The sequence below is a fragment of the Symphalangus syndactylus genome, chromosome 23, assembly GCF_028878055.3.
Source record: "Symphalangus syndactylus isolate Jambi chromosome 23, NHGRI_mSymSyn1-v2.1_pri, whole genome shotgun sequence".
Taxonomy (NCBI): domain Eukaryota; kingdom Metazoa; phylum Chordata; class Mammalia; order Primates; family Hylobatidae; genus Symphalangus; species Symphalangus syndactylus.
Window position 1 is genome coordinate 17,667,965 of NC_072445.2, and position 9,322 is coordinate 17,677,286.

The following is a 9,322-nucleotide window of genomic DNA, read 5'->3' on the forward strand; positions in this document are numbered from 1 at the left end:
GTGGTGTGCAAGTGTACACATTTCTACTAAATACCTAGGAGGGAAATTACTGTGTCATAGAGTAGACACTGCGAGTTTTCCAACGTGGTTGTAGCAGCAGCATATGACGGTCCCAGCTTCTTCACATCCTCACCAACACCATTGTCAGTGGTTTCACTCTAATATCCTGGTGGCCAAAATTACCTTTCTAAACCATGGATCCTTTGATCCCTTTTCTGCTTTGAGCTTCCTAAAATTTCCCCAACATTTTAGCATGAAAACTTTCACAGAAAAGTTGAAAAAATTGTACCGTGATCACCCATATCATCACCAAACCTATGATATAATCACATCATCCACATCTTGTTATAATCACTTTTTCACGTGTCTAGCTAGCTACCCTTCCATCAGCCATCTTCTTTTCTTCATTGTCAGTGCCTCTTTATGAAGGTAAAATTGACGTACCAGAACATATCCTCATTTTAGGCATACATTTCATGATTTAAGTAAATTTATACAGTTGTGCAACCATCAGCATAATCTAGTTTTAGAACACTTCTGTTACCCTAAGCACGTTCTCCTCATACCATTTGTAGTCAATCCCTACCATGGCTCCCAGTCTCAGGCAGCTACTAATCTATCTGCTTTTTTTTCTATGTAATTTTGCCTTTTCCAGAAAGTCTTTATAAATAGAAGTATACAATGTATAGTCTCTTCTGTTTGGCTTCTTTCATTAGAATGGTGCTTTTGAGATTCATCTATGTCGTAGCATGTATCAGTAGGTTGTTTCTCTTTATTGATGGTTTCACCATGTTGGCCAGGCTGATCTCGAACTCCTGACCTCTGGTGATCCTCCCGCCTCGGCCTCTCAAAGTGCTGGGATTACAGCCATGAGCTACCGTACCTGGCCTCAATAGGGGTTTAACGACAGGATCATAGTCTGGCATAGGAGAGGTTGCCCATTTATGGAGTGGTCTATTGTATGGGAAGAAGGAAGGATAGAAAGAAAGAGACAGAGAGGTAGAGACAGAGAGAGAGGAAGAGACAGAAAGATAGAGACAGAGATGAACTTGTTGCCTCCACATTCTCTGTCTCCAAGTCAGCAATGGGCCTCCTTCCCTTTGGGAAACTTCTTGACTGCCCAGCTCTCAGGTACACCTTGCCAATTAGATTCCTCCTGTGCTGACCATTCTCTGCTCTTGGTTTGTATCTGTTTCAGCGTGACTGTCTCATTTAATCCTATAATGTTCACAAAGAGCTCAGCATGATGTCTGGCACATGGTTTAGGACTTGGGAACTGGTGGTCTTCAGTATTCATCTCCCCAGCAGCTTGCTGGGCTCTCTGAGGGCAAGAATTGTGGCTTCTATGTCCCGTCAGCGTGGCTCCAACTCCTGGGAAAGCCCCAGGCACATGGGGAGGGGCAGGGAGGACAGCGGATGGGGTAGTGGGTTGGGGCCCTTACACAGTCAATGCCTCAGCACCCCAAACTCTGGCCCTCTGGTTAGGTCTTTATTAGGGAAATGGCCCTGGGCTGGGTCTTGCGGGGGTCACTGGACCTTGGTGCTGAACCACAGCTAGGAATGCCAGCATCACTAGCAAATTCAGCATGGGCCTGGGGAACAAGGCTGCTGGGACCCCCTGCCAGTGAGGAGGCCTGAGCAGCAGCCAGGCACGTTGCCCCCTCCCCACCTCCTTCTCAGCCTTATAATTCCCAAGATTCCTGTTGTTTTTCCAGACCCCAGACCTCCCTGTCTGTATGCTTTCAGGAGTGCTGAGCGTGGGGGTCCCAAAGCCCACACCGATGATGCCCTCCTTCTTTTCCTTTCCAGGCTAAAATGACTTCCTCAGACCTGGATGTGTCCTCATGGCTTTGCTGTTCCTGCATGCTATGGTCGAGGGTTTCTGTTCTCTAATGCAGTGGTTCTCAAACTTGAGTGATGTATGCTCAAGTGCAGAAATCAGAGTTTTTGATCCAACAGGTGTGGGGTGGGGCCTGAGAACCTGCATGTCTAACATCTTCCCAGGCCATGTTCATGCTGCTGGGCTGGAACCACCCTTTCAGATCTAAAGCTTTGATCTCTCCTCCTGGGGCTCAGCCTGTGTCTTATCTCCTACATGATGGGGAGCAGAGAAGGCAGGGGGCATCTTCTTCCTTCTCTGCACAAGCCCTAAAAAACACTTAGATCATAGTGACCTTGATGGTGACAGTAGGAAGTCCATATTTGAGTTGCCTTTGGCCAAAGGGCATGGCAAGACTTACATAGGGAAGAGCAGATACAGTGTCCTGTCTTCAGCACATCATAAAAATAAAAACAGATGAAAGCTGGAGAGGATGTCAGAGTACAGTCATGCATCACCTAATGACGGGGACACATCCTGAGAAACGCATTGTTGAGCAATTTCGTCATGTGAAACATCATAGAGTACACTTACACAAACCTAGATGGTCTAGCCTGCTATACACCTAGGCTGTGAACTCGTACAGCGTGTTACTCTACTGAATACTGGAGGCAATTGTAACACAGTGGTAAGTATTTGTATGTCTAACATATAAAACATATGTAAATATAGAAACGGTACGGTAAAAATGTGGTATGAATGATAAAAAATGGTACACCTATAGAGCGCCCTTACCATGAATGGAGCTTGCAGGACTGGAAGTTGCTTTGGGTGAGTCAGTCAGTGAGTGAGTGAGTGTGTGTGTAGGTCTGGGACATTGCTGTGCACTACTGTAGACCCTATAAACACTGCGCATTTAGGCTACACTGCATTTATTTTAAACATTTCTTTTTTCAGTAATAAATTAACCATAGCTTAATATAGCTTTTTTACCCTATAAACTTAAAAAATTTTAAAAACTTTTTGACGCTTTTGTAAACACAGCTTAAAACACAAACGCATTGTTCAGCTGTACAAAAATATTTTCTTTTTTACATCCTTATTCTATAAGCTGTTTTCTGTTTTTAAATTTAAAATTTTTTTGTGTGACAAATGAAGACACAAACACATACGGTAGCCTAGGCCTATTTGAGGTCAGGATCATTAACGTCCACTGCCTTCCACCTCCACACCTTCTGCACTGGAAGGTCTTCAGGGCCAGTAACAGGCATGGAGCTGTCATCTCCTATGATGACAATGCCTTCTTCCGGATACCTTCTGACGGGCCTGCCTGAGGCTGTTTTACAGTTAACATAAAAGTGTAAGGAGTATACTCTAAAATAACAATAAAAAGTATAGTAAATACATAAACCAGTATCATAGTGGTTTACGATCATTATCAAGTATTATGTACTGTACATCATTGTATATGCTGTACTTTTATGTGGCTGGTAATGCAGTAGGTTTGCTTATACCAGCATCACCACAAACATGTGAGTAATGCATTGTACTACAATGTAACTAGGCGCTAGGAATTTTTCAGCTTCATTATTGTCTTATGGGACCACCGTTGTATGTGCAGTTTATCGTTGGCTGAAACATCGTTATGCGGTACATGACTGTATAAAACTAAATAGGTAGTTTCATGAGAGAAATAATCAGAAGTTACTACGCTGTTTTAACTGAGCATCAGTAATAACGTTAATTTTGATTTTGGACGTAACCCATGTAAAAAGAACTCTGCAAATTACATAGATCTGACAAGATAGTAAATGCAGCTTTTCTGGCAGTGTTCTAGAATGTTTATTCAGATTCAGCTCGATCTTGTGGTCAAGCTGGGTCTGACAAAAAGTCCTTAAGAGTTCTTTAACACGCTCTACCCTCAAACCTATCCTATGAGGTAGACATTGTCATTCTCATTTTACAGATGAAGAAAGAGGCTTAGCAGTTGTATGGTGGATCCTGGATTCCAACAATCTTTTTACTCCAACTCAGACTTTGGAACCTGAAGTGCGGTGTTTTTTTTGTTTTTTTTGTTTTGTTTTGTTTTTGTTTTTGTTTTCTTTTTTTACACAACACCACAGGTGGATGCTAATTAAGATTCTCCTGAACAATTTCTAGCCAAATCGCAGACACATGAGGCTGGATGAAGGCTAGGGCAAGCTCTTCTCTTGCTTGGGGTGTGAACTCCATTGACTTTAGCTGATCCTGCAAGGAAAAGTCCAGCACATGTACCATCAGAAATGACAGATTTGAAAACAGAGTCCTATACAGACTTATCTGAGCTTTAGACAGGCAAGATTGATCAGGGTAGCGGATCTACTGTGATCACTTTTAATTGTTCTTCAGCATCTGGCAAAGTGTGTGTTTAAACAAGCCAGGTATACTGCTTGCTGCTTGCTGCTTGCTCTGAGAGATTAGGGATAGTGCTGCATCCAGCTGGGCCACCCTCAGCCCGCCCTGGGCCAGATGGGTATTAAGTAAGGGAAGCATCTGCATCATTTGAGTGTTTGCAGATGCCATATGAATAGACCCCACTGGAAACCATCTGAGCCACAGACGGTGCACCATGGCCTCCTGGAACTGTCACTGGGTCCCAGATTTGTGGACTGGGTATCATTCCAGAGAAAGTTTATTGCTCCATAAAGAATTTAGGCAGGAAGTGAGATAGATCGTGGATTAGATAGTGACCTTTTGAGTTGGAATGGATGAGTGCTGCTCATGGTAGGGATGAGAATGAAGAAGGAGGAGGAAGGTGGGGGCGGATGGGGTTTTGATGATTGGAGGTGACAGATAGAGGATGGTGACAGCAGTGGTTGGGGGGGATGGTGGTACAGGAGATGGACATTGTAGGAAGCTGGTTGTTGGGATGATGGGCTGAGTAGCTCAGGGAACCAGCTGGAAAGTCCAAAGCCAGGGATGGGAATTTGATCATGGCTGGGGGTGGCTAGGGAGGTGAGAGGGTTGCTTGGGGGAGGCATTGCTTTCTGATCACCCGCTCCTCTTCCAGAGGTGCCTGTTGAGAGTATTTACCAAACTTGCCCCAACAGCCCAGCTGGGAGGTCCTTCCTGGCTGAGATGTAGCAAACCTGTTTCCCTAGGAGGCCTCTCTTACCACAACAGACAGATGGGTGCTGATGTCAGCAGCAGTGCAAAGCTGTAAGTCAGCACTAATGGGGGTGGCACCTGAGGGCCAATGAGAGAGAGAGAGCTCTGCCCAGCTTGGCCTCCTCTGAGACCCACCCCAATGGGAAGACAAGGTAAGAAGCCCATCCTGGGCTTCCTGGCCAGGTTCCTGGAATAGGTGGCAGGTTCATGGTGAGTGACTGGGGCTCAAATTTGGCATCTCTGGGACACGGGAATTGGAAGGGCTTATCATGGGCCATCTGGTTTAAGCCTATGCAGAGAAAGGAAAGGCATTAGGATTCCCATTACCTAGATGAGGAAACTGAGGCCTTGGGCGGGGGAGAGTTTTACCTAAGGTTAGCTGGAGAGGCAGCAGCAGAATCAGGCTCAGAACTTCTGTAAGAGCACCTCCATTTGTGTACAAGGGTGGGAGTATGGGGCAGTGAGCTCGCAAGGACAGGAATCAGCAGACCCAGGCAGCCTGTTTCCTCTTCTGCAAAACGGGAGTACCAAAAAGTTGCTCCTAGGGTGTGGAGAGGATTGGACGAGATGGGCATAAGTAAAGCACCCTATGAACATTAATTTTCTTTTCCCCACAGATCATTTGTCCTGGGTGGGAGTCTTCAGTGCACCTCAGCGTGTGTTTGTGTGTGCATGAGTGAGTATGCTCTGTGTGTGAAAGCATGCACAAGCCCCTCCGTGTGTGTGTTTGTGTTAGTGTGTATGTGAGTGTGTGATTTGCAAATCCTGACCAGGCAGCCATTGTGAGGGGAAGTGGCAATGTTTACTGATCTTGGGAGGTATTAGAGGTTGGAGCCTCTAGGATTGGCCTGGCATGGGCTGAGGTGGCGGGACTGGAGTTGGAGGTGCTCTGGATCCCCCAGGCTGCTGCAAACCCTGAAAGCTGCTGCTCTGGACACCAACAGGGCAGGGCAGGGTCCCGCAGCTCCTATTAGGGGCTTAGGCAAAGTCATCAAGTGACTCAGGAGTAGGTCTTTAGGAGGTCCCTCTGGGCATTTGTTGGGCATTCCAGCCAAGGGTGTCTGAGCAGAGATGAGGGAATGGGCTGGAGGGCACCGGGGAGAGGAGAGGAAGCAGGGCTCCTCTCTCTGCCTCTTCAGGGCAAAGAATTCTGCTTCCTTTGTAGCTGGAGGTGACCTCACCTTCCTCCCCTTGCTCTAGGAAGAGGCCTGAATATAAGTCAAGTCATTTGTGCTAATTGTTGACATTTTTGAGACGTGCCTTCTCTGGGAGTTTGGGGGCCTAGTATGCAAATCTATGCACATTATGTGACATCAACAGAAAAATTGGAACCTCAGGGAACTGCTGGAGCAGAGAGGTTCTCCTTCAGAGCCGCTTCTAAGCTGCCTATAATTCCCCCCATTAAATTCACAGAGGCAAAATGTGTTGGGTCCTGGAAGGTCAAGGCTGAGGCCGGATCACAATGGCCTTTCAGTCCACTGTCTCACTTTACAGATGAGGAAAGTGAGGCCCAGAGGGGAGGCATGACTTGCTTGAGATTATACAGTCAGTGGCAATGCTAGGGTCAGACCTGGCCCAGGATCATCCAGATTCATTCTTTGACTTAATATGCACAACACACACACACACACACACACAGACACACACACGCAGCCTATCCTTCGCACACTACCTACAGCTTTATTTTGCTTCATAGCAGTACCTGACCTTGTATGTTTACATTTCCTTCTCCTTCTGCCTGACCAGAATAAAGCTCCATGGGGGTGAGAAGTGTGCTTGTTTTTTGTTTTTTCTCATTGTATTCACTGTCATATTGTCAGCATCTAAAACACAGAATGGTGGGATTCATTCATTCATTTGCTGGTCACCTCTCTGATGTGCCCTCTCCATTCCAGATCCTGGTGATGCAGAAAGGTGTCAGATTCGGCCCCTGGCCCCTGGCTCAGGTGGCTTCAGGCCCTTTCTTCTGGGCGCCAGTTGCCTGGGGGTGGAGGGGATCCCCTCACCAGGTCCCACTGATGCTGACTCTGGAAGCTCACTCCAGGGGAGGAGAAGCTAGGGATGAGAATTAAGAGTCCTCTCCAAGGAACTCCCAGAGCAGAATCAGGGAAGTCCCCACAGCACAGAGGAGAGTGGGGGTGTGAACACAGTAGCTTGTGACTAGGGAGGTGGCAGTGGGGAGAAGGTAGAAGCTCATTTGGGAGGCAGGGTGTGGGGACTTGGAGGGGAATCCTGGGCGGAGAGGGTGAATGGGTACTGTGGAGTCTCTGGGCACTGGGTGTCTAGGGCAGGCTGTGCAGGTGGGGCTGAGAGAGAAAGAACAGTGGCATTTACTGACATTTGGGGTAGGCTGCAGAGTGGGCCCTGGTGTAGAGAGGCAGAAGGCCAGACTCCAGTCCCTACACTTCATATGGGCAGAGTGGCGAGGCATTACACAAGCCCCAAAAAGAGCTTTGGTCGAAGGCTTAATTTTCTCATCTGTAAAGTGGGGATGATAACATGAACCTGGGCGTGGGGGCCTGGTGTCAGGAGGGAGGTGAGTCTCATATGAAGTAATCTGTCTGAATGCCCTGAGCCCACTGCTGGACCCCCAAACACGAGCCGGCCTGTCTTCCCAGCCCTTTCTCCCTTTTCCCAGGGTACATTCTCTGGGAAGTGGGGCCATGTGGCTGCTGCCCTGTGGAGGGGCCAGTCCCCATCCTCTCTGCTCCCCAGCGCCTGTATGTTCATTTGCCCAAGAGGTCACCCAGTTTCCTTTGTCCTAGTTGACCAGAACCCTCTGGACTCTGTGGGTGCTACGGGTTTTCTGGCCGGGACCCAGGCCTCCGCCTCACTGGGGGCTATGAGCAAGAGAGCAGCAGACCAGATTTTGCAAGCCTGAAATAGTTTATGGCCAGGCTGAGGCCGGGAGGAAGGAGGGCATGGCCCCAGGAATGCGGGAGGAATGCCTGGGAGGCCCGTTCCGTCCCCCACCCATCCTCAACTCCCCAGGGGGAAGGAGTACAGGCCTCAGGATTACCCCGCACTGGGCAGAGAGAGGGAAATGGTCTGGGCCCTGAGCATTCCTGGGGCTGGGGTGGTCGCAGGGTCAGTGAACGGGTGTGCATGTGGGCTAAGCCTTCCTCCAGACATGAGTATCATCTCCTCCAAGGAGGCCACCTGGATTAGACTTCTCTGTCTACTCTATTCAGTCTTTCCTACTTACTTGCCTGTAGCATCAAGGATACATATCTTCACTGCTGTGTGCTTGAGAGCAGTGGGGGTTGTTTTCCACTTGATGCAGGGCCTCTCTGTCTCCACTGTCAAACTGGGAGCTCCCTGAGGTCAGGGTTTGTGTTTTCCTTTCAGACTGAGAATTCCTTAAGGATTGAGGCTATGAATCTCCCATAGAGTAGAAGCCCACAAATGCTTCCCATGGCCAGAATGGAGTGGAACTGGAATGACAAGATGCAACTTTCACCCCCATTCCTTTAGATCCAAGATGGGATCTCCTTCAATCCTGGCTGGAAAGTGGGATAGCGTTCGGAGGGCCAGTTGAGTCCTGTGGACCAGACAGCGGCCTATGAACAGCCTTTGCCCTCCCATTTCCATCCATGTGAATACCTGCGGCCCCTTTGTGGAGGCCAGAGGAAGGCAGGCCCCTGTTACCCATCTGGACAGTCCACTTGGCCCTGCTGGTATCATACCTTGGGCTTGCCCCCTCTGTATGTGGCCTGGGGTCTATTCCAGGAAGGGATGGGCAGCAGAAGGTTGAGAGTGGACAGGCCACAGCGCTCCAGGCTGTTAACGATACCTGCATTTTCCTGGGCCCTGTGGCCAGGCCATCACCTTCCCTTTCGTGTTTGGCTCTGTCTCAGTGAGCCAGTAGGTGAGGTGGGGGCCAGGAGGGAGCCCCAGGGCAGGGGCAGCCAGGCAGGCACAGAAGGAGGCAGAGGACTGGTGCCTGGCCAAAGTCACAAGGTTCTAGCGCCCTCAATTTCCATCAATGCCCCAGCTCTATTACGGAAGACACAAGTTGCCAAAACTCTGGCAACTCTGGCTGGTCACACCCTGTCCTTTTGTGGACATAGCTCTCTGGCCTCCATGGGCAGTACATCTATTTCCAATTCCCGCATACACCCCTAGACCAGCCTCATTTGGGTCAGTCTGTGGTCAGGGTCATGGACAATCTCTGCAGGGTTGGGCCAGTCTGTGGTTAGAATTAAGGGTCTGAGATCTGGGTTTACGGTCAGGCTCTGACCAGGGTTATGTGTCAGCCTGTTTTCTGGGTTAAAGGGATTAGACTTTGACTAGGTAGGACTAAGGGTCAGTCTGTACCCAGGACCAGGGTTAAGTTTATACCCAGAAGTAGTAGGT

At 48.6% G+C, this 9,322-nt stretch overlaps 1 long non-coding RNA gene across 1 annotated transcript; it reads right to left on the reverse strand.

The window, feature by feature from the left end:
* Nucleotides 1–1,409: 1,409 nt before the first annotated feature.
* LOC129473486 (uncharacterized) lies at nucleotides 1,410–8,916 on the reverse strand. Its single transcript, XR_008654275.1, has 4 exons — nucleotides 8,760–8,916; nucleotides 6,674–6,789; nucleotides 5,336–5,507; nucleotides 1,410–2,356 (listed from the first exon to the last, which is right to left on the reverse strand). It is a non-coding gene; the product is annotated as an uncharacterized lncRNA (long non-coding RNA).
* Between the last annotated feature and the right edge of the window lie 406 nt (nucleotides 8,917–9,322).